Source organism: Pan troglodytes, chromosome 12 (assembly GCF_028858775.2).
Source record: "Pan troglodytes isolate AG18354 chromosome 12, NHGRI_mPanTro3-v2.0_pri, whole genome shotgun sequence".
In the NCBI taxonomy this organism is placed as follows: Eukaryota; Metazoa; Chordata; class Mammalia; order Primates; family Hominidae; genus Pan; species Pan troglodytes.
In genome coordinates, this window is record NC_072410.2 from 82,022,026 (window position 1) to 82,048,471 (window position 26,446).

The 26,446-nt window shown below is 36.7% G+C and overlaps 1 long non-coding RNA gene across 2 annotated transcripts in view; it reads left to right on the plus strand.

Moving 5' to 3' along the window:
- Nucleotides 1–26,412, plus strand: part of LOC107973442 (uncharacterized) — a 1,262,479-nt gene extending 1,236,067 nt beyond the window's left edge. For both annotated transcript variants that reach the window (XR_010149143.1, XR_010149144.1), the window contains exon 8: nt 26,327–26,412. This is a non-coding gene — a long non-coding RNA (uncharacterized LOC107973442). The remainder of the gene's footprint in view (nt 1–26,326) is intronic.
- The last annotated feature ends 34 nt before the right edge of the window (nt 26,413–26,446 follow it).

Genomic DNA, 26,446 nt, shown 5'->3' on the forward strand with positions numbered 1-26,446 from the left:
ATATAAATATTGTTTCTAAAACTAAAAATATAATACATATAATTTCTTAAGATTTAGGACAAATCCAATTTTTTATCTCCTTGTATCTTCTCACAGTCACCCAACTTTAACCACTTGCTTAATTAAGAACTTCAGCTGAAGCTATTATTGCCTTATGTCCTGTTACACTAGCTGCCACAGCCTCCAGAATGGTGTTGAGAACCAGGGTTTATCTGGCCCTCCGTTATGCCTGAACAATCATTTATGTCCTGACTAGGCACATAGAAGTTCTATCTTCCCATTTAGCCAAGAAGAAAGAATGTGGGGATGCCGCTGTCTCGTGACATTAGCGTGAAGGGCCCCAGTACACAAGGTCAGGTAAATGCCGCACCAATTCATTATAATGAAAGTGTTTCTTGAGGATCAGTCTCAAGCAAATGAAGAAGACAGAAGTAAATTACATAAACAGGTTGTCCAGACTCCCATGTCACCTACTTCTGTTATATCAACTCTTCTCCAGCTTACATCCAAGTGAGCCTCACTACAACCAATAGTCAAGGAAGGAAATGACTGGAGCCCTACTTTGCAAATTGGTTGTCATGATATTGCAACATCTGCCACAACTCTGCTGCTGATTCATAACAGCCCAATTCAAAGATGGCCCCAAATGAAAGTATAAAGAGGAATCCTCCTCAGGGATGGAGGGGGATGCAAAGTTGTAAGCAGTATACTTGGTTGCCCACCTTGTATGGCAGAAGTGGCCCAAGGCGAAGGCATATTCTAAGTTCTGAAACTAGTAAGTGACTTGTGTCTTTAGGCAGAACCTGGTGCATGACTGAAAAATCAGAGACAAGGCAGTGTGAAGAAGAGGTATAATACAGATAGATCTATGTGAGTGATCACTAAAAGTGCAGATGTTTTGGTCTCACACTAATGCACATTGGAGAAAATCCTCCACAGCCAAGTCTCTCAACAGTCAGTTGAACAAGATAACCCACCTTGTGGAATGTCTGCCAGACTTTCCCTTTGTTAATCTTGGTGGTTCTGAAGAGCCAGTGAGGAGAATAATTATGGTGGCAGGAATGGAGACAATGTATGGGTTCAATAACCTGGACTTTTTCTCAAGTCTGTTACAGTTACTGCCACTTCTGAATACCCAGCTCTGTCAGCAGCAAGCACAGATGCTAAATCCTCCTTATGGCACGATTCAGGGAAACACAGTGGCTGAACTGGGTCAGTTACAGTAATGAGCCCCTTATACCTTGGAAGAGATGGTGGTTTACCCTTTCCAACAGGAACGTATACTCCCTATATTGGTGTGTCTTCTCTGTCTACCAGCTCATAGACCTATGTTGTTTGCTCAAGGGAGAGTCTCTGCTGCCTCTTGCATTACTGTAGTTTCATCTTCTAACTTCACTGGTGGTGTCTGCCTTCCCCAGTGATTACGCCTGGCTTCAGCATAGCGTATTTCACACCCCTGAAGCATGAGTCACAACTGTGCCAGTGTCCAGGTCTGAACCAGCTGAAACTTGGAGTCTTCAGATTCTAACAGAAAGAGGTTCATATAACCTGGATGTACAGGGAGATAAATGTCCCATGGGACAAACTTGACTAATGAGGGACAAGAGACAGGAAGGATCCAGCATATAATTTTCATACTTTTTCTTCCCTTGAACTATTTCAAGGCACAGTGTTCCAGTGACTTCTCAAGGATGTTCTGCACACTTATACAGTCAGTTTTATTTTCTTGAAGATTTGGGCTCAATATATTATATTTGTTTACTGTCTTTCCTTGCCTCACAGTTTTTCTTTCTTTCTTTCTTTCTTTCTTTCTTTCTTTCTTTCTTTCTTTCTTTCTCTTTCTTTCTGTCTTTCTTTCTTTCTTTCTTTCTTTCTTTCCTTCTCTCTCTCTCTTTCTTTCCTTCCTTCCTCCCTCCCTTCTTTCTTTCTTTCTTCCTTTCTTTCTTTCCTTCTTTTTCTTCTCCTCTCTCTCTCTCTTTCTTTCTTTCTTTTGTTTACTTTTGGTGCCCTGAGTTTGCACTCCAAATACATTACTAATATGTAAACTTGGCCCCAGTATGTTTTCTAGGCACCTAGGCTAAGGCAATCTAATTATTTTATTTAATCTTATTTGTATTTGAGAAAAGAAACTAGACTGAAACTTAATTACCGAACTACTAATTGTCCATGACATACCTATTATTGGCTAACTGATCTATAGAAAAAAGAAAAATATATGCGTGTGTGTGTGTCTACTTATATATGAACAAAATATCCAGAACTTATGTTTTTATAACAGAATGTTTCAATTTTAAATATTATTGATCATGCCACCTCAATAAAATATAGTGAAAATTTACATTATGTCATGACTTTCCATATCCCTTCCTTCACCTCATAATTATTAATAATTATTTTATCATTTTTAAATCGTTGAAGATTATATCATCTACTTTATAATTCCCCCAGATGTTACACTTTCATATTTAAATGCTTTTAATGCTTCCCACTAAGACTTGCCAGTATTCCTTTTCCTTGAGACCCTAACTAAGCTCCCTTGACCTAATTAAGTTCCCTTAGTTATTCTCCTTAATTGCATCAACAGTTTTATGAAGGCTTTGTTTTCTTCTTTACTGGTGTATTGCCTCATTTTGCAGAAGTATATCCTGAAATAGCTTTTTAGAAAAGGGTCTTGGAAAGATAAACTTTTTGGGTCTTTGTCTGAAAATGCCTTCTATCTAAAGTTATACTATGTAGTTTTCTACGCAGTTTAAGGATATAATTGTAGGTTGAGAATTAATCCCCTCAGAATGTTGAAAACACTGCTGTGCACCTTCTGAAACTTTGAGTATTGATTAAAAAATCTGTTACCAGTCTGATTTGCAGTCCTTTGTATGTGACCTGCTTTACTTTTCTTGAAAAATTCCCTTTAATTTTTGTTTTCTGAAATGCCATGAGGGTACATCTAGATACATGTTTTTGGTTCATTTATTCATGACTTCTCTCCATTTAAAAAGGATTATTACTTTGTTCCTTAGTTCTGGAAAATGTTACTGTATTTTTGTGAAATTATTGTTTTCTGTTTTTTTAATTCTCTCTGAAATCTTTATTAGTTAGATTTTGATCTCCACATTTTCTCCATATTTTCTTTTTTTTCTACTTTCTGGATCTTTCTTTAACTTTATCTCATGACATTCCTATTAAAAAACATATTCAGTTTATTTTGCCAGAATCAAATTTTATTTCACGTGGGGTCCTTTATTGTTTTGTTTTTATTTGTTTGACATGCTTTTCATCACATGCTGGTCTTGAAATAATGAATGTCATCTGAAATCTCTATCAGAATGCTTAAAATGTCTTTCATATTATGTTCTATTCACAATCATAGTTTTTGTCAAAGAATAATTTTATGTTTAATTATGTGGTCTCTCATTTTTATGTTGCAATTTTTTCTTAAACATATGGTGCAATTGGTTATGCAATTTTATTTAAGAAAGAAGCAATGAAAAGCTATTGAAAGTTCTCTGTGTGTGAATAGGGATTATCTATTTGTGAAAGTTTAATAGAAGATAATTAGGCAGAAGACCAGCAGTTCTGTTAAGATGATCTCAGTATCTCAACAATGACCACTCAATTGTTGTGATCCTCCGTCATAAGTTAAGAGATGGAACATTTAATCCTTCTTCCCCCTCCTTCCAGCTCATCTCATGCGTTCCATTAATCATGTAGGATGTTTTTAGATCCTCTCTGAGTCTTTCCAGAGTTCTGAAAAGCAGAGCTGCAGTTCCTTTGTCAAGAGAATCTTACTATAAGAGTATTTTATATTGAAGCTTCTTCCTTTTTTGCTAAACCCATTATCACTCCTTCTTATTTTCCAATGATTTGTAGTAATCATCTTCTGATGTCCTCTCTGATGTGTTTATCTCGTTTGTATTTGTTCTCTAGTATTCTAATAGAGTATCAGAAGTGAAAATGATAAGTAAGTGTGGAAGCCCCACTTAATAGTTAAAAGTCAATTGCACATGATGAAATCAACTAGAGATACATGATTATTTAATGTTAACTTGTAGTTCAGATATTTCAATAACAAAATCTCTTTAAAGAGAAAAAGTATATTTCCATTTCTTGCCACCATTTTTTTCAAAAAAGACAGTCCCCAATTTGTTCTAATCCCACATTATTATTAATTTTTACCATCAAAATTGATATATCACCACAATTAATTGATTAGCTGGGAAGTACTCACAGTGAGACCATTATTTATAATGTTTCCTGTCATGAGGATTCAAAGATACATGGAAAAATAAATGTTAAAGCAAAAATTGCACCAATACCAAGTTAAACAAGTAAAAAAGACCTTTAAGGCTATTGAAATAAGGGAGAGAGGTCAGAACTTAGTCTGAGCCCAACTCCCTGAAACAAAGGATGGGAGTTTTAAAGAGCTGGGCTGGGAGAAATCAAAGGCCATCTGGGTTTGCTGGCTGGCCTTGACCAAAGGAAAAGTGAAGTTTCTCCTACCTTTATGCCAGAAGGTAGTGTTACAATTTGGAGAAAGGCGCCTAGAAGTTAGGCTGCTACCCTCACACAGAAAGATAGGGATACTATCTTTCTTGATGAATACATTTCAAAGCGATGGCTTGCAAGTCTTTGAGAAAGACATTCCTGGGTTGAAAATGTGTCAAAAAGCTTTAAAAGAGATATCTCAAAGGGGGCAGAGAAACAATCTACAATTAAAAGCTTTCTAAAGTAAATGGTCTAAAAAAAGATGGTCAAGGCCTAGAGTTAGAAGAAAGCCTGTCTAAAGTTTAGTCCAGCTGAGAGGTAAGTTAAGATCTTCTTCGTCATAAAGCTGTAAGAAATTGTAGAGAATATTCTATACCCCTTTATTTGCAGGTAAGGGGACTGAGGCATGGAGAAGTTAAATAGTTTTCACAGGAAAGCATGTGTAGTTGTTGGTAGGACCAAGGCCAAGTTACTTCCTCAAACTGTAGAATGCATTGTAATACTAGTCACAACACCCAGACTGTGGGATGCAGTAAATGGGATAGGTCTGTTCCACTAAATAAACTAACAACTTCTCATTTCTTTTATATTTATTAGCTATTAAGACCATGTGTGTATAACTTGCCCACCTTTTCTTATAGAATGCTTTTACCTTTCTCTAATTTAATCACATTATGTCCTGATATTTGTACAACGCTGTCATGAAGAAACAAACTTCAACTATAATGTACTGTGTGTGTGTGCTGTGTTCCAGTACTGTTTGAGACTCCATTAATACAAACTACTAAGACCTAAGTACTGAGTTTTGCTCTTAATCCCAGAGTGTGAAAGTTTAAGAGAGAAAACTATTTGGTCTGTTCATTGCAGTATAGTTTAAAAGCACTGGCTTGAAAGATCAGAAGGAGAACACCTAACTCTTAGCTCAGCTAGATATCAGCCCCAATAACTTGATAAAATCACTTACCTTCTCAGTTTTCTTATTCGTAGCCTGAAAGACCATTAATATTTCTTTGAACTCTGAAATTCTGATTCCATAAGATGTAATTATTTCATATCCATTGAAGTGTAAAAAGTGTAGACAGTTTTGTGCCCCTCCTAGGCACTGGTTAGTATTGTTCCACTTTTTCAGGCATGCAATTTTTTTCAAATGCTATTTCTTCCTGTCATCTACATTATTCTGAGGGAACAGGAGAGAGAACAGTTTATACTTTGATTCAGACAGCACTGGCCCTCCATAAGAGAGTACACATTGCCTGAGAAGAAGACAAGCACCATCGGATTTTTTAATTTAATAGCCATTGTATTAGTCAGGGTTCTCCAGAGGGACAGAACTAATAGGATCTATGTATATATGAAAGGGAGCTTATAAGGAGAATTGACTTACACCATCACAAGGTAAAGTTCCATGATAGGCTGTCTGCTAGTTGAGGACCAAGGAAGCCAGTGGCAGATGAATCCGAATCCCAAAACCTCAAAAGTAGGGAAACTGACAGTGCAGCCTTCAGTCTGTGGCCAAAGGCCCGAGGGTCCCTGGCAAACCACTGGTGTAAGTCCAAGAGTCCAAAAGCTAAAGAGCTTGGAGTCTGGTGTTCAAGGCAAAAAGCATTCAATACAGGAGAAAGGCTGGAAGACTCAGAAAGTCTGCTTAGTCATCTTCTTCTGTCTGCCTTTTCTAGCTCAGCTGGCGGCCCAGGGGATGGTGCTCATCCAGATTGAGGGTGGGTCTACCTCTCCCAGTTCACTGACTCAAATGTTAACCTCCTTTGGCAACACCCTCACAGACACACCCAGGATGAATACTTTGCATCCTTCAATCCGGTCAAGTAGACACTCAATATTAACTATCACAGCCATGACTTACATAGACTAGAGTAGTGATTGCTATGTAGAAAAAAATGAAGAAACACTGGTGGCCAAAGTGAAATCCAGAATAACTGGAGTGTTTTATAACAGGACATTATTTTTTCAGAAAGTATTAAAACAATCCAGCAGATGCCAAATACTATTGCTCAGTCGCTACTTATGAATATTTATGAATGTACATAAGTTTAATAAAAGAACTAAATGTGTATATACATGTGTACACAATTTAAAAATAAACCTTTAATTTTTTTTAAATCTAAAATACTGGTGTAATTTTAGGAATGATATTGGAAATAGCACTTATATACTCTCAATTTAACAGGAGTATAATTTATATCTCAAGCCTGTATGTCTCTCTAAACCTCAGACTTTGTAACCAAGTGTTTTCTTGATATTTCTAATCAAGGTGATAAATGCTAATAATATCTCAAATTTAATATGTCCAAAACTAAACCCCTACTATTCCATTCCAAATGTGCTCCTCTCTTAGTCTTCTTTATCTCAGTCATGAAAAGCTTTTTCTTCCAATTTCTCAAGCTAAAAACCTGCACTTATCTTGACTTATCTCTGCTTTTCACACCGTGTCTAACTCATCAGCAATTCCTGTAAGCTTTTCTTCAAAATACACCTACATCCTGACTACCTCTTACTGCTTCCATGATGATCAACTCTTTTCAAGACACCATCACCTCTTGCTTGGATTATTGCAGCAGCCTCAGAAATGGCCTCTGGCTTCTGCCATTACCTCCCCGCCCTTATAGTCTACTCTTCACACAGATGCAGAATAATCCTGCTGAAAGATAATCCAGATGATCTTCTTCTTCCACTCTGAAAGCTCCAGTGGTCCCCAGTTGCACTTGGGCAAAAGCCATTGTTTTCTTGATGACCCAAATCTCTAAACAATCTAACCCTCTCCCCCACTTTCCTCTCTGAATTCATTTCCTACTACTTTTCCTTTGGATCATTCCCTTTCAACCACACTGGTCTTCCTTCTTCCTTAATGAAAGTCAAAAGTGCTTCCACTTCCACTGCAGGGCAGTTGCCCTATCTGACCACTTTTCCTGGAATTCCTCTTCACGTGAGTGACTGCATGGCTTACTTTATCTTCTGCAGGTCCTTGTTCAAACATTAGCTTCTCATGAGCTATTCTCTGCTCCCTCTACCTAAAATTACACCACCATTATTGACTATACCCATTATTAAATTTTTCTCACTAACATTTTCTTATCTTAGCACTTATTATCATCTAACATACATTACTTGTTCATCTTGTTATTTCTCTATTCAAATTAGAACACAGCTCTATGATGAAACATATTGTTTTTTGTTCTATTTTCAAAGTTGAATCCCAGCTACTAAAACAGTGCCTTATATAGCAGACATGCAGTAAATATTAGCTGGAATAAAGAATAAAGCCCACAATATGCTTTTGTTTCTGATTGTTTAAATAAACTTATTTAATCTTATTTTTGTTCAAACTCTAAAACATTATATACCTCACTCCAAAGTAGAATCCTCTTTCACCCATGTTAAGAGTATAAAAGGGTGAGGAGGTTAATGGTGAACAAAGAATTCTTAGACAGAGAGAGATGTTGGGTGCTGTGACTTTTAATCCAAAGTGGAAGGAGGAGTGTCTGCTCCTCACCTCAAGATTAGGGAAGAATCATTTCATGAAACACACAGATAGTTTGTTGTACACAGTACAGTGGTGTAATTTATGGCTTGGAAACTTAAAGGTTAAGAGGCTGGTTAAGGCATACTTTCACCCCAGAGGGAAGTCCAAGTCTGATACCAGTAGTCCTAATATTGAGCTGAAGGTGAATATTCCAGAGGTGGACTCTATGCACGAAAGAAAAATCCAACTGGAAACTTCTTTTTTTTAATTTATTTTATTTTATTTTATTATTATTATACTTTAAGTTTTAGGGTATGGGGGGAGGGGGGAGAGATAGCTTTAGGAGATATACCTAATGCTAAATGATGAGTTAATGGGTGCAGCACACCAGCATGGCACATGTATACATATGCAACTGGAAACTTCTTAAAGGAAATTTGTCCAAAGGAGTCAAGTGGAACTCAACAGAAAGATAGGAAAGTGCACCCCTAAGCAGATAAGCAATGGAGAATGCACCGTCTGCATCGAGGGAACTGCAGTAGTGAACTCTTCTAAGAACACAGGAAATTGTTGTAGAAGATAATGTCAGTTTTACATATTTTCAAAACTCAGAGCAGTATAATTATTCACAATAAGTATTAATTACAATAATAATGATTGTAATAAGTAATTACATCATTCACACTTAAGTGAGAACTTTTCCTGCCCATTTTCTTCTCTCATTTCCTCTCTCTTATTGACTCTGGAAGGGCCAGAAATCACTGTTGGGAAGATGCAGGAGAAGAGCTAAATTATAAACTAGGAAAGAGAAAACCTGCCACCTGCATTTCTTTCTAATCAGTGGTGGGATCAGGTTGTAACATAAAAGAAACAGGAATTAAGCAGGTTAAAGTTTGATTATTATACTCATGGATATACTAATTACATAAATTGCTGTTAATTCTTGAAAATAACACAAAAATCATGAAACTATTGAATTTTATCAGGGGGTGGAGGGTATTAACCCTATAGGATAAACTTAAGCAAGAATGGGAATTGAAAATTTAGTTGTTTATAATTACATCCCATGAAACATATTTGTTCAATGTTATTGTTACATTATGTGGTGAGAATCAAAACATTATGTACTTAGTAGAATTATTTGTATGTGAAATGCTTAGCTTTTTGGCATATGAAACATTGTCTCGTTAAAATTTTTCATGTTGAGACTCAATTATCTTCCTATTAACATTTGCTCAAATTCTACGTGTCAAAAAATTGTCACTGCTACTTGACTCTTCCTTTGACCAAGGAGAATAAATACCCATGCTTCAAACATATTTCTCCACTAAAGGAGAAAAGCAATTGTACTCAATGTGTAGGTAGGTTATAACAACCACTAATTGACTTTGGTGAGCTGGAGAAATCAACCCACCTGTTCAGATTACTCTATAAGAATGCTACCAAGCTCAACAGAACACTGGCTCTCAATGTTGTGGGATAAATTATAACATGCTAGCAACGCAGCTAAGATTACTAATGCCAATCTAAGTTTAATAATAGAAATATACCCTTCATATTAAGGGAACTAGAACTACAGTTTATTCTGCATTGTTCAGATTACATAAAGAATATTGAATTTTATTGTCAGTCGTGTATTATTATAAAGAAGGTGCCAGTCTAAAATACATATACATGAAGTGATCTTAAAAAATTATATAATTTAATGAACATTAAAGAATTGAAGAGTAGATTATATATAAAAATGAAAGTTGCCCTCATTTAAAAATATTTTATATAGAATAAAAAAAGAATATAACAAAAAATTAAAATAACAAATCAAAGCAAAAAATACTAAACTTCAATATTTACCACAGACATACAAATTAAAATTATTCTCATCATATTGGGTAGAAATTTTACATCTAGAGCTCCCAGGCAACATGGCTGAATAGGAACAGCTCCAGTCTGCAGCTCCCAGCTAGACCAATGCAGACGGCAGGTGATTTCTGCATTTCCAACTGAGGTACCTGGTTTATCTCAATGGGACTGGTGAGACAGTGGGTGCAGCCCACGGAGGGTGAGCAGAAGCAGGATGGGGTGTTGCCTCATCTGGGAAGTGCAAGGGGTTGGGGAACTCCCTCCCCTAGCCAAGGGAAGCCGTGAGGGACTATGCCTTGAGGGATGGTACTATCCGGATCCAGATATTATGCTTTCTCCATGGTTCTCGCAACCCAGAGACCGGGAGATTTCCTCTGGTACCTACACCATAAGGGCCCTAGGTTTCTAGCACAAAACTGGGTGGCCGTTTGGGCAGACACTGAGCTAGCTGCAGGAGTTTATTTGTTTTTTGTTTTTTTGTTTTTTCTACCCCAGCAGTCCCTGGAACACCAGAGAGACAAAACAATTCACTCCCCTGGAAAGGGTGGTGAAGCCAGGGAGCCAAGTGGTCTCCCTCAGCAGATCCCACCCCCACAGAGCCCAGCAAGCTAAGATCCACTGACTTGAAATTCTTGCTGCCAGCACAGCAGTCTGAAGTCGACCTGGGACACTCAAGCTTGGTGAGAGGAGGGGCATCCGCCATTACTGAAGCTTCAGTAGGCAGTTTTCCCCTCACAGTGTAAACAAAGCCTCCAGGAATTTTGGACTGGGCAGAGCCCAACACAGCGTCACAAAGCCACTGTAACCAGACTGCCTCTTTAGATTCCTCCTCTCTGGGTAGGGCATCTCTGAAAGAAAGGCAGCAGCCCCGGTAAGGGGCTTATAGATAAAAGTCCCATCTCCCTGGGACAGAGCATCTGGAGGAAGGGGCAGCTGTGCTCAGCTTCAGCAGACTTAAACGTTCCTGCCTGCTGGCGGATCTCCCAGTGGATCTGCCTGCTGGGGGATCTCCTAGCTCGAGCTCTGCTAAGGGACAGACTGCCTCCTCAAGTGGGTCCCTGACCCCCATGCCTCCTGATGGGGAGTCACCTCCCAACAGGGTTGACAGACACCTCATACAGGAGAGCTCCAGCTGGCATCTGGCAGATGCCCCTCTGGTACAAAGTTTCCAGAGGAGGGAGCAAGCAGCAGTCTTTGCTGTTCTGCAGCCTCCACTGGTGATGCCCAGGAAAACAGAGTCTGGAGTGGACCCCCAGCAAACTCCAGTAGACTTGCAGCAGAGGGGCCTGACTGTTAGAAGGAAAACTAACAAACAGAAAGCAATAGCATCTACATCAACAAAAAGGGTGACCACAGAAAAACTCCATCCAAAGGTCACCAACCACAAAGAACAAAGGTAGATAAATCCATGAAGATGAGGAAAAACCAGCGCAAAAAGGCTGAAAATTCCAAAAACCGAATGTATCTTCTCCTCCCAAGGATCATAACTCCTCACCAGCAAGGGAAAAAAACTGGATGGAGAATGAGTTTGATGAATTGACAGAAGTAGGCTTCAGAAGGGGGTTAATTCAAACTCCTCCAAGCTAAAGGAGCATGTTCTAACCCAATGCAAGGAAGCTAAGAACTTTGATAAAGGGTTAGAGGAATTGCTTACTAGAATAACCAGTTTAGAGAAGAACATAAATGACCCAATGGAGCTGAAAAACACAGCACGAGAACTTCATGAAGCATACCAAGTATCAATAGCTGAATTGATCAAGCAGAAGAAAGGTTATCAGAGATTGAAGATCAACTTAATGAAAGAAAGCGTGAAGATTAGAGAAAAAAGAATGAAAAGGAATGAACAAAGCCTCCAAGAAATATGGGACTATGTGAAAAGACCAAACCTACGTTTGATTGGTGTACCTGACACTGACAGGGAGAATGGAATCAAGTTGGAAAACACACTTCAGGATATTATCCAGAACTTCCCCAACCTAGCAAGACAGGGCAGCATTCAAATTCAGGAAATACAGAGAACACCACAAAGATACTCCTCGAGAAGAGCAACCCAAGACACATAATCATCAGATTCACCAAGGTCAAAATACAGGAAAAAATGGTAAGGACAGCCAGAGAGAAAGGTTGAGTTACCACAAAGGGATGTCCATCAGACTAACAGTGGATCTCTCTGCAGAAACCCTACAAGCCAGAAGACAGTGTGGGCCAATATTCACATTCTTAAATAAAATAATTTTCAATCCAGAATTTCATATCCAGCCAAACTAAGCTTCAACAGTGAAAGAGAAATAAGCAAATGCTGAGGGATTTTTGTCACCACGAGGCCTGCCTTACAAGAGCTCCTGAAGGAAGCAGTAAATATGGAAAGGAAAAACTGGTACCAGCCACTGCAAAAACAAACCAAAATGTAAAGACCATCGACACTATGAAGAAACTGCATCAACTAATGGGCAAAATAACCAGCTAGCATCATAATGACAGGATCAAATTCACACATAACAATATTAACCTTAAATGTAAACAGGCTAAATGCCCTAATTAAAAGACACACGCTGGCAACTTAGATAAAGAGTCAAGACCCATTGATAAAATCAACCACATAATTGGAAGTAAAACAGCCCTCAGCAAATGCAAAAGAATGTAAATCATAACAAACTGTCTCTCAGATCACAGTGCATTCAAATTAGAACTCAGGATTAAGAAACTCACTCAAAACTGCACAACTACGTGGAACATGAACAACCTGCTCCTGAATGACTACTGGTTAAATAACGAAATGAAGGCAGAACTAGTTCTTTGAAACCAACGAGAACAAAGCTACAATGTACCAGAATGTCTCCGACACAGCAAGAGCAGTGTTTAGACGGCAATTTATAGCACTAAATGCCCATAGGAGAAAGCAGGAAAGATCTAAAATTGAAACCCTAATATCACAATTAAAAGAACTAGAGAAGCAAGAGCAAACAAATTCAAGAGTTTGCAGAAGACAAGAAATAACTAAGATCAGAGCAGGACTCAAGGAGATAGAGACACAAAAAACCCTTCAAAAATCAATGATTCCAAGAGCTGGTTTTTTGAAAAGATTAACAAAATAGGTAGACAGCTAGCCAGACTAATAAAGAAGAAAAGAGAGAAGAATTAAACAGACATAATAAAAAATGATAGGCTGGGTGCCGTGGCTCAGGCCTGTAATCCCCGCACTTTGGGAGGCCGAGGCAGGCGGATCACGAGGTCAGGAGATCGAGAGCATCCTGGCTAACACGGTGAAACCCCATCTCTACTAAAAAAAATACAAAAAATTAGCCAGGCGTGGTGGTGGGTGCCTGTATTCCGAGCTACTTGGGAGGCTGAGGCAGGAGAATGGCGTGAACCCAGGAGGCGGAGCTTGCAGTGAGGCGAGATTGTGCCAATGCACTCCAGCCTGGACAACAGAGTGAGACTCCATCTCAAAAAAAAAAAAAAAACTGATAAAGAGGAGATTACCACTGATCCCACAGAAATACATACTACCATCAGAGAATACTATGAACACCTCTACGCAAATAAATTAGAAAATCTAGAAGAAATTGTTAAGTTCCTGGACATATATACCCTCCCAAGACTATACCAGGAAGAAGTTGAATCCCTGAATAGACAAATAACAAGTTCTGAAATTGAAGCAGTAATTAATAGCCTACCAACCAAAAAAAGCCCAGTACCAGACGGATTCACAGCCGAATTCTACCAGAGGTACAAAGAGGAGCTGGTACCATGCCTTCTGAAACTATTCCAAGCTATACAAAAAGAGGGTGTCCTGCTAACTCATGTTATGTATGAGGCCAACATCATCCTGATAGCAAAACCTGGCAGGCAGGGACATAACAAAAGAAAAGAAAATTTTAGGCCAATATCACTGATAAACATCAATGCGAAAATCCTCAATAAGATACTGGCAACCCGAATCCAGCAGCACATCAAAAAGCTTATCCACCATGATCAAGTGTGCTTCATCCATGGGATGCAAGGGTGGTTCAACATATGTAAATCAATAAATGTAATCCATTACATAAACAGAACCAATGACAAAAACCACATGATCATCTCAATAGATGCAGGAAAGGCCTTCAAAAAAATACAACACCCCTTCATGCTGAAAACACTCAATAAACTAGGTATTGATTGAACATCTCTCGACATAATAAGAGCTATTTATGACAAACCCACAGCCAATATCATACTGAATGGGCAAAAGCTGGAAGCATTCCCTTTGAAAACTGGCACAAGACAAGGATCCCCTCTCTCACCACTCCTGTTTAACATAGTATTGGAAGTTCTGGCCAGAGCAATCAGGCAAGAGAAAGAAATAAAGTGTATTTAAATAGGAAGAGAAGAAGTCAAATTGTCTCTGTTTGCAGATTGTATATTTAGAAAACCCAGTGGTCTCAGTCCAAAATCTCCTTAAGCTGATGAACAATTTCAGCAAATCTCAGAATATAAAATCAATGTGCAAAAATCACAAGCATTCCTATACACCGATAATAGACAAACAGCCAAATCATAAGCAAAAAAAATACTACAAGGCTATGGTCACCAAAACATCATGGTACTGGTACCAAAACAGATATATAGACCAATGGAACAGGATACAGTATTCAGAAATAACACCACACATCTAAAGTCATTTGATCTTTGAGAAACTTGACAAAAACAAGAAATGGGGAAAGGATTCCCTATTTAATAAATAGTGTTGGGAAAACTGGCTAGTCATATGCAGAAAACTGAAACTGGACGCTTTCCTTACACCTTATACAAAAATTAACTCAAGATGGATTAAAGATTTAAATGTAAGACCTAAGCCGTAGAAACCCTAGAAGAAAACCCAGGCAATAGCATTCAGGACAGGCATGGGCAAAGACTTCATGACAAAAACACTAAAAGCAATGGCAACAAAAGCCAAAATTGACAAATAGGATCTAATTAAACTAAAAAGCTTCTGCACAGCAACAGAAAACATCATCAGTGAACAGGCAACCAACAGAATGGGAGAAATTTTTTTCAAACTATACATTTGACAAAGGGCTAGTAACCAGAATCTACAAGGAACATAAAAAAAATCACAAGAAAAAACAACCCCATCAAAAATTGGGCAAAAGATATGAAGAGACACTTCTCAAAACAAGACGTTTATGCAGCCAACAAACATATGAAAAAAAAGCTCATCATCACTGGTCATTAGAGAAATGCAAATCAAAATCACAATGAGATACCATCTCATGCCAGTTAAATTGGCGTCATTAAAAAGTCAGGAAACAATAGATGCTGGAGAGGATGTGGAGAAATCGAAACACTTTTACACTGTTGATGGGAGTGTAAATTAGTTCATCCATTATGGAAGACAGTGTGGTGATTCCTCAAGGATCTAGAACCAGAAATACCATTTGATCCAGCAATCCCATTACTGGGTATATACCCAAAGGATTATAAATCATTCTACTATAAAGACACATGCACACGTATGTTTATTGCAGCACTGTTCACAATAGCAAAGACTTGGAGCCGACCCAAATGCCAATCAATGTTAGCCTGGATAAAGAAAATGTGGCACATATACACCATGCAATAATATGCAGCCATAAAAAATGAGTTCATGTCCTTTGCAGGGACACGGATGAAGCCGGAAACCCTCATTCTCAGCAACTAACACAGGAACAGAAAACCAGACACTGCATGTTCTCACTCTTAAGTGGGAGTTGAGCAATGAGAACATACGGGCTCAAGGAGGGGAAAATCACACACTGGGAGCTATTGCAGGGTGGGGGCCAAGGGGAGGGATAGCATTAGAAGAAATACCTAATATAGAAGACAAGTTGATGGGTGCAGCAAATCACCATGGCACATGTATACTTATGTAACAAACCTGCACGTTGTCTACATGTATCCCAGAATTTAAAGTATATATATACATATATATATGAAATATAACAAAATCCAGCAAAAATATTGTTACAGTAATAAGTAAATAAATAATTAAAAAATAAAATGCAAAACAAAAATTAATTTTACATCTAATAGTACAAACGTTGGAGAGAATGTGGAGCAAAAGGAATTTTCACGTGCTGGTGGTGGGAGTATAGTTTGGAATAATTATTTTGGATAATATTGTGATATTATCTAGTAAAATTTAGGATGCATATATCCTATGTCAGAGAAATCACACTACTGAGTATGTATCCTTCAGAAACAAATATATCTAAATGTTCAGAACACATGTATAAGCGTGTTCACTGGCTTTAGGGATGAAAAAAATACATGATAGTATATTCATACAACAGCATATTAAAAAGCACTCAAAATAAACAGTACTATGGTACTACAACATGCTCAGTCTTACAACTAGAGTGGAAAAAGCAAGACACAAAATAATACAAATGAAATACTTCCATTAAAATGAAGTTCAAAAAACAGGTAAAACGATTGTATAATTTAGGAAGGCATACATATGTGGGAAAATAAATATAAGGAAATACAAATCTATTTCTATTTAAAAAATAAGGAAATTCTTACATACCTCATCAGGATAATAATTACCTCTAGAAGAGATGGACTGAGTGGTATGAGAAAGAACATATGTGCATCTCTTGGCTTCTGACAGTGTTTTGTTTATTGATTTGTGTGATGGTTACATATATATCCACATTAGAATCACTCGGTACATTTTTCCATATAAGAGTTATAGTTAATAGTGAAAACACGTTAGGGCCATATAGACAAAGCACTGGTTATTTCAGATGTTAGAAAGAAACATGAGAGAGCTATACTTTGATATCATAGTAAGGGTCAGAAACAGTATGCATGGGTACAAGTTAACAGTGATGCAAAGTTCATGTCAATGAAATAATGTACTTTCTAATACCTAGAGCTATCCATACATGAAAGGAACTGCTTCTGATCTTCTGACCTCCCTATCACACAAGACCTCCATAAAGTCCTATATGATTATCACTCAGAAGTACTATGGAAAGAATCCATAATTTGAGTGCAAATTGAATTTTGTAAATTCCAATTTTTGCATTCTATAATCTTGTACAAGGTTTCTGTTTTTACCATGCTTGACTGACCTGATATAACTATTCCTAATAATTCTCCTGCTTGTCACATGAATATAGAATGTTTGCTGGGGACATGTTCCGCCTTATTTGGGATTCAAAGTCTTAGCTTGTTAGTTTCTCACCTCTGCTCTAAGGGTTACAAATTAGGACATTTTAAAAAGGCGAACCCAGTGAATGTTGCTGTCTAGTGCGTGCTCCTTCTACCTGGAGAGCAGAGCATACAATTTTAATCAATCCTCTCCAAGAAGCTCAGCTGCAAAAATATGGGAAGAAATGTCATTGATCACCTTATCCCTCTGAAATAAAATACTTAAAGCATAAAGACTAGCTTTTTCTTCTTATTTGGTCAAATGACCTTTAAATGTAAACTTGAAGTAATATCCCTGTCATTTGTAGTTCCTGTAAAATACATGAAGCTAACCTGAAACATGTAACATTGGAAATTGATTCCTGCAATAAATAAACTTAAGTAGATGAAACAAATGAGAAAAAAATGAGAAGAAACATAAATTATGAGACATTGACAGGAATAAGGCAATGCTAAGAGAACAAGGAAAGTTTAATAAAGATAAATTTTGCTTGAGGTGCTTTGACTACTCAGTGAAAACTAAATACTGCATAAAACAATTTTTCTCTGTTTAGCTTCAAGAAAGAGAAGGTGGAATAAGTATTTGAATCACATTTTGGTTGTTTTGCCATATGTGGTGTGTTTAGAAAGCAGCAACAATTCTCCTTGAATAAATCTGTTCTCAGATGTAAAAATGATCGAATCTTCTCACTAGATAATACAGTTAGCATATCTCAATAGTTTGGGAAAATAAGCAAGAAAATAGATGCAAAGCCTGTGTATCAATCAGATGGATTAGGTTGTTGTACACTTAGAAACAACTTCAAAATCTTAATACCCTAAATTAATAAGGTTTATATTTCACTCATGCCACACATCCATTTTATGTTGGCTGGGGCCTATGCTCCATCTTTCTTCACTTGCAATGGAACTCAGTTTAAGATCTCAAATATTATCAGGCTCTGTGTCTAAGGGAAAGAAATATGTGAAGGTTATTGAATGGAGAATAAATGCCCTAGCCTGCAAGCTGTACAGGCTTTCTGAAAATAGCTCTGATTAGAACTGCTCACAAAGACCTACCTAACTACCAGGGGGTCAAACATTGTAGTCTTCATGTGGCTATGAATTCCTTGTCAATCCTCTATTTGACAGATTGTTTCTATAGTCTCACCCCTTGAATTTAGGCAGGCTTAGTAACTAGTTTTACCAAGAGAATAAAAGAAAATGATCAGCACTAATTTCCAGGCATCACTTTTAAGAGACTGGCAACCTCCACTTTCTACTCTTGGAATGCTCACATCAGAGCAGTTGCTATGTAAGATTTATGACTTCCCCAGTACTGCCATGGTATGAGATAGTCGAATGGAGACACATGGGGAAGATGCATGGAGAGGGTTGCCTGGCCAGCAGACATAACATGGAAAACTGAACAGCACATCCAACAGCCTGATCCAAGGCCTCAGAGATGTGGCTCCAGTCAACTCATCATATCTGTAATTGAACACTGAAGCCACCACAAATGAGGAGGCACCAGTTATCACAGAGCCAACATGAGCCATCCCCACTGTACTGCCTCATGTATGACCCACATAATAGAAAATATAATGAAATTGTTGTTGGTTTACTCAACTAACTTTTAAGGTGGTTCTCTATGCAGCAATGGAAAACCAGAACCTGCATTATGAGCCGGGAAAGTGAGGAGCAGGAAATATTTTGTACGTGTATAACTAACACTGTCTCTTTCAAAACCGCAGCACTCCTTTATAAACAGTATTGATGGTTTTCTAAATGCTTTCTCCATCTGATTTATTCTTCAGACTCTTCTTTCTTCAGTGACTGATAAATTTCTTCCTTAGAGATTTTAATCTGGGGATTTTGATTGCATTATATACATTTCACCTAAAAATCCAAAACTCATCTGTCCCTAGAGCTCTATGATTTCAGAAGAATTTAGGACAGGGATAAACTCTTATGCACACATAGAACAGAACAGAAAATAGTAGAAAAGTTGGATTATAGAAATGAAGTGAAAATAGCCTGGATGCTAGAAAATGTATTGTTCTTCCTTCTATTTTCCCTCATAGGAGTCAAGAGGGACGTGAGAAACTCTTTGTGCTCTGAGTGGAACATCTTCCTGGCCTCTGTATCTCTGGGCAGAGAGAAACTCCGCAACTTGCTGGCAAAATAGTTACCCTTTCCTTTCCCACAGCACTTCCATCCTGGCCTCTACCCTGCATTTGGAGGATATCTGGACTAATCTCAGGTTATTGTTCATTCCCTGTTGTCTATTTCTCATTTGTTTCTAAGCACACTGGAGAAAATACCCATCTGTGCCCGGTATGAGACTCCTTTTTTCTCTCCCCTCCCATAGTACTTATCACTCATGACATATTGTATTTTAACTTATTTGGCCATGTTTATTCTACAGCCTTCACCCTAGAATATATGCTTCATGCAGGCATAGACATGTGTCTGTTTTGTTACTGGCTGTACCTCCAAGACTTAGAACAGCGCCTGGAACAGATTGCATTTCCATTAAATTTTGAAAAATGTGTGTTTCCATGGACAGATAAACAAATGCAAAGGAAAAATAGATGAAAGTTTTTAGCCTTATAGATACGACCCCAAAATTGTAGTCATTGGAATTGTCCTGTAGACAAGATATATTCAACTCTTTGATTTGATTTAATTCCGTAATCCCAATGAACTTTATATAATGTTGCATTTTTAAAAGTATACAAACAACAACCATGAGAAATGCTAAAAATAAGTAATACAGGACATGGAGACCCACTTTAGTCAGGCAGAAACTGTGTTGGTGACTAGAGAAAAGGGAATCACTTTTTAATTACTGTCTTGATATACTTATAGGTGACTTTTTCACTTATTTCCCTTTTGGTCCTCTGTTTACAATCCGAATTAATCATTCACCAAGTGCATGGTGGTTATCACCCTGTTAGTGACTGCATTTCTTCCAAAGATGTTAAAAATTTGAGAGATCAGAGCCATTCACACACCTCATCATATTATCCTTTAAATAAAATGTTTTATTCAAAGTATTAAATGTAGCAACATTAAAATCAAAACTCTGTAATAAAATGTAATACACATAAAAGAAACAAAAAGGAAGAAATATCTATGTTTCCATGAAATGTTAACTAATAAAAATTATAAGACATGACAGGTAAGAAAAGTCGTGTACATCCAGTAGAATTGTGGAAGACACCAAAATGGATAAAAGCCAGAGAAATTGTATCCCAATGAGAAAAAGATAAAAACATGATGACTTCAGAATCATTTTTTAAAATACCTTCTGTATAAGGGAGAACATTTAAAGAAAAATACAGTCCTAATTTGCACTAAATTAATGTAAATATTAATATTATATAAATTATACCTAGGAAATTTCATGAATTTTGGTTAGTGTAAAGATAATGCAGGTCAATTCTTACATTTATACATGTATAGCTTACCTGGTACATTACATTGGCAGGACTTTTCTTTCTTTCTTTCTTTCTTTATTTCAATAGGTTTTTGGGAAACAGGTGATGTTTGGTTACATGAATAAATTCTTCAGTGGTGGTTTCTGAGATTTTGGTGCACCCATCACGTGAGCAGTGTACACTGTACCCAGTGTGTATTCTTTTATCCTTCACCCTGCTTCCGTCCTTTCCCCCGAGTCCCCATAGTCCACTGTATCATTCTTATGCCTTTGCATCCTCATAGCTTAGCTCCTAGAGAGTGGTAGGACTTTTTTACTCTTCAATTAAACCTCCTAGTTCTCAGATTTTTCTTCATCTATTTTTCTCCATGCATTTAAAGCAGAAAAGATAACTTGTGTCAATTAGAGAACCGTTAGTGAAAATTCTATTTTTGATAATATAACAAAAGTTATTCACTCCTTAATTACTTTAACTTTTCTGACTCTTATGTGAACTAAAATTTAAAATGTTTTTACCAGAAAATTTTACATGTCCCTGGTGTAGACAGAAATCTCAGTCAAAGGCAGATGTCATTTCCTAAAGGGTCTGTATTATATTGAAGAAGAGGTATTCAACAAATACCTAAATTCTATAGGCCAACAAAGTTTAAAAAGAGACTTAATATCATTTTACCTACATGAGTTAATACTTTATTTTCTAACTCAAATTGCTGAGAAGCACACATACACCAAGAATTGTTCTTTTCTTTTTTTAATAATTGTGGTTGCCTTGATGGTTTTGTCCTGAGCCAGCAATGCATTTGTGAGCCACTTGAGATGTAATCAGAGGCATATATTTGAAAGAATCTTCAGGCCTTGGTGTGCAGTAATAAATGTGAGAGCAAATTCACTCAACCAAACAAGTCTATCTGTTTATAAAAAATTGGTCTTCAGACTCGGCTTACTGATATTTCTAGTTTACTTCATTGATCCCACTATCTCTCTCTTATACAAAATTGTGTACCCTCTAAGGGATCATTCATGGGCTCCACATCCATTCTAGTTACTGCCCTATAGATCTGCTCCTCTTTACAGCAAAACAAATCAAAAGAAATGTTTCTATGAAGTCTTCAGTGCCTCTCCTCCATTTCTCTTGCACTCATTGCAGTCAATGTTTTGCCCTCACACTTGAAGGAGTCCCTGTTTCTAATTGCTCAGATTGCCAAAGCCAATGGTCAGTTCCCAGCTTTTACTCAGTCTATCAAAAGCATTTCATGCAGTTGGTCATGTCATCTTTCTTGATATACTTTCTTTGATTAGCTTTATCTGTCTGTTTCTGTCACACACAGACACTGTCTCTTTTTGTTTTCTTTTTTCTTTTAATTTTTTTCGATAGAACCTCTCTCTGTCACCCCAGCTGGAGTACAGCGACACAACCTTGGCTCACTGCAACCTCTGCTTCCCAGGTTCAAGCAATCCTCCTGCCTCAGCCTCCCAAGTAGATGAGATTACAAGCACAGGCCACCACGCCCAGCTAATTTTTGTATTTTTAGTAGAGACGGGGTTTTACCATATTGGCCAGGTTGGTCTCGAACTCCTGATCTCGTTATCTGCCCACCTTGGCCTCCGAAAGTGTTAGGATTACAGGCTTGAGCCACAGCGCCTGGCTGACACTGTCTCTTTTTCTCTCTCTCCTCCTCCTCCTTCTCCTCCTCCTCCTGCCTCCTGATTTTCTCAGTGTTACCGGTTTCTTCTTATCTACTCATTTTTTAAACCAGAATGCCCCAGGGTTCAGACCAGAGACTGCTTCTCTCTCTTCTCTCTCCTTACTCTGTGGGTGTTCTTACATAGTCTTATACCTTTAAATTCCACATAGTAAAGACTCATTTCCAAATTTATAAACTTAAAACTTGTATGTCCAACTTTCTGTTCACACCGTCAATTGAATGACTAAAGGGCATCTCAAATTTAACATACCCCTAATTGCTCTCTTAATTTCCACCAACTAGCCCATTATTCCTAAAAGATTTTCATCCCACAATCTTTCCCATCTCAGGAAATGGTAACTCCATGCTGTCAGTAACGGTGACACACAGCATAACCTAGGAGTCATTACTGACTCTTCTCTTAAGTGATTCTAATAAATCATTAAACCATAAGTGACCTATCTTTAAAACATATCTGTACCACTATTACCGGATCTCAAAGGCCATTATCTCTCTCAGAAATATCGCTGAAACATCCTAGGCTGATAATTTGTTCCCACCATTGCCCTCCCAAAATCTATTCTCAAAACAGCAGCCACAGTACTCCTTTCAAAAACATATGTCTGATCATGTCACTCCTCTGTTAACTACACTACGATGATTTTTCCGTCTCAATTAGCTGTTACCATGACTACTGTGATCTAGATCTTTGCTATCTCTCCACACTTTCTTATCTCTTATGACTTTCCCCAACCTCACCCCACCTCAGCTCATTCTATACTTACCAGACTTGTTTTTCTTGAAAAATCCATGCATGCTCTTTCATGAATATTTGCACTTTCTAATTATTCTTCCTGGAGAAGTCTTCCCACATATAACTGTATTGTCTGTTCTGTCATTTTATTAAGGTCTCTATACAAACATCGTGTTATCAAAGAATTTCCTTTTATTCCTTGCACCTCATCCCACCACAGCAAATATGTCCTATTCACAGTGGCTTACATTTTTCTTAGTCAACTGTACATATCACTATCTGATAATTTGTTTATTTTTTAATATATTTGTTTCTTTTTTACCATCCAGCATATAAATAAGCTCCATAAAGGTAAGGACTTTGTTTTGATCAATGCGGTATTTATAGCTCTGAGGATAGAACTTGGCACTTCACACATTTCCTCAGCATATTAGGGGTTTATAATCTGAAGACAAAGTATATCCTATGTGACTCAGAAAGGATCCTGAGGAGCTGCATCTGGAAGTTTCTTGGGACTCCAATGTTTGCCTGTGCTTTCTTTCTCTATGCTACCATAACCTTTACTTTTATTAAAGCCTTAAATGAACACCTGCAAATGTCTTGTATTTTCAATCATCCAAACCTGTGTAATTGATGCAAAAGAATATCATTAAAGTGAAAAGAGAAACCCAAGAAGAAAAATAATTGTAATGCATGTATCCAATAAAACACTCATATTCAGAATATATAAATTAGTAAAAAATAATAAGCAGACACTTCAGAAGAAAAATGGGCAATGGACTTGAACAGAGATTTCACATGATTGATTTTACAGCAGCTAACAGAATTATTAAAAAGGTAATCAACTTCATTAGCCATCAGGGGAAATTCAAAATAAAACCAAATTCAATACTATTTCCTACTCACCAAAATCGCTTAAAGTTTCAGCTAATATCAAACGTATATCAAGGATATGGAACAACCAGGATTTTCAGTCACTGCTGGTGAGAATAACATTGGTACAAGTGCTTTGAAAAACTATTGTCAATTGCTACAAAAGTTGCATCTTTTCATATCCTATGACTTAGCAATTTCATTTCTATTCATAAGTCCAATAACCAGAGGAATAGAACACATGCATATAGCTCATGAAAAACAATTAAATAGATGAAAAACAAGTTCCTTACAGCATTATGTATAATAGCTTAAACTTAAAATGTCTTGAAAATCCTTCAACAGTAGAATGAATAAATAAGGTTTTGCATGTTCATATACTAGAAAACTACACAGCAATGATAATTGCAAAAGTAAATACATTAAACAATTTGGATTAAGTCTGCCAAACATAATATTTAGCAAAATATCAGACACAAAAGAGGACATTCTGTATGATTGAAGTTAGAAAATCTTTAAAAAGAAGAAAAACCTAATCTATGCTATTAGAAGTGAGGATAAATGGAGCATCTGGTGAGCTGATATTTCTTTATTGATTTACATATTGGTTACATGAGTGTTTTAATAATGCAAAAATTCTTTCAGTTGTGTCCTTATGTGTAATTTTATGTGCTTATATTTAAATAAAAGTTAAGAATTAAATCATGAGTAAATACCCATATAATCCAACAATCCTTAAAACTATTATGTTTATTTTCAAAATAGCACATAGTATTAGTGGAACAAAATATATTTAACTAATAACTACATGTTAGACATTGTTTAAAATTTGTTATTTTTATAAATGCCATTGATATCTCCATGTAGCCTTCAATGTGGAGCTCTCTGGTTATTTTATAAAATTCTAGAAGTGGAAATGTTTAATAAAAAGTTAAGAACAATTTTTCAAGTCTTGGTATAAAGTGACAACTTGCCCTCTAGAGAGTTGACACTATGAAAAATTATTCTAATATCTCTAGGTTATCTTCATACAGTAAGATAAAACCAAAGGAGATGGAACAAATATGGAATTGCCTCCTGCTGCCTCCACAGTCCTGAAAGGTTTTTATTTCCTTTAAAATATATTGCCTTTGGCATGAGATTTTTCCATCAAGGGTTTATTCAAGGCAACCAGTGCATGAAAATTTCCACATTATAATTTTCTAAATAGTCTTTCATGAACAGTACCACAATATGTTTCCATTCAAGGCAGGGAAAAATGCCTGCTTTGTCCAAGCCCTACCAATTTTTATATCATACTTTTCTTTCATTAACCTATGACTCCATGCATTTGATTGTTTTCCTGTTTCTATTCCATGGCATTTTACCCTCATTTTCATGATTTTATTAGTTTTGTTAAAATTTTCTGTCAAACCTTGTCTCACTCATACCTTAAGTCTTCATTCAAGGTCTGTCACTTTCACAAACATTATTCTAAGTCTTGCCAAATCTGAGCCTCTTCTTTGCTGAATATCCAGAGCACTTGGGCCTAGACTGCTCATTTTTCTTTTTGGAAGCAATGACTTACTAAATGCCATCTTAAATTTTCCCCATAGGAAACAAATATTATGCATAGGATTTTCTTCCTTGCTAGAATGGGTGTTTTTTTGTAGACATAGCTGTGTTATTTATCTGTGTATTTCAAACTCTCAACAAGAGAATGGCACATCATAGGTGCTAAATAATTGTTTTGTAAAAATTAATGGTTTATTGAAGACTAAACTTCTCACATCAGCTACTCACACTAAAGTATTTTACAGTAAAATAACAGAAAAAAAGTGCACCTTGGTCGAAAATTAACTATGTAATTTTAAGATTCAGTTTGGGTTATACACAAAAGACACAGTCTGTATAGTAAATATTCTAACTTTTCAGTACCCAATATGGCAGCAATTAGCCAAAAGTACCTACTGAGCACTTAAAATGTGAGTAACCTGAATTGATGTGTGCTGTGAGTGCAAAATACACATCAGATGCTAAAGATTTTGAAGAAAAGATAATGTAAAATATCTCAGTAATAATTTTATATATATTTCACATTGAAATAATATTTTGGACATTGTGATAAAACATATTATTAAAATTAGTTTTGCCTTGATTTTAATGTGCTTTTGCCTTTTTAATATGTCTACTAGAAAATTTAAAATTAAAACTGTACATTTCTATTGAATAACAGTTTCATAAGTCCTTTTAGGATATAATATCTATTATTAAAATATAAAGATATGTTAGAAAATGCATAAGCTAAATTTATCCCTATCGTCAAGCAGAAATTGGAATGATTCATATATAAAAGTAAAGTTTGCTGAAGTATATCACAGTGAACCAGAGAGTTAAGATGTGAAAAAATATCACGCTGAAGTTTATGGAGGCTTAGACATTAATGTTCTAAAGACATTCTGAATATTTATGTTTGTTCTTCCTGAGATATTTGAAGTAAATAATTCCAAATTATTTTTCCTTCTCTAAAAGTGTCTGATAGTTCTACAAAAAATTGTGGAAGGCGTCTGTTTGTATGTCTGAAATCAACAAGGATTGTTTTGTGTTTATTTGCTTAGGAAAAGAAATTGGAGAGATTCGCCTTGAAAATAAGCCTTCATATTAGTGACTTCCTTCTTTTAAAGGACATCGAACAAGTTTTGTGAGTCCCTTAATTTTTTACACAAGTATTTACTATT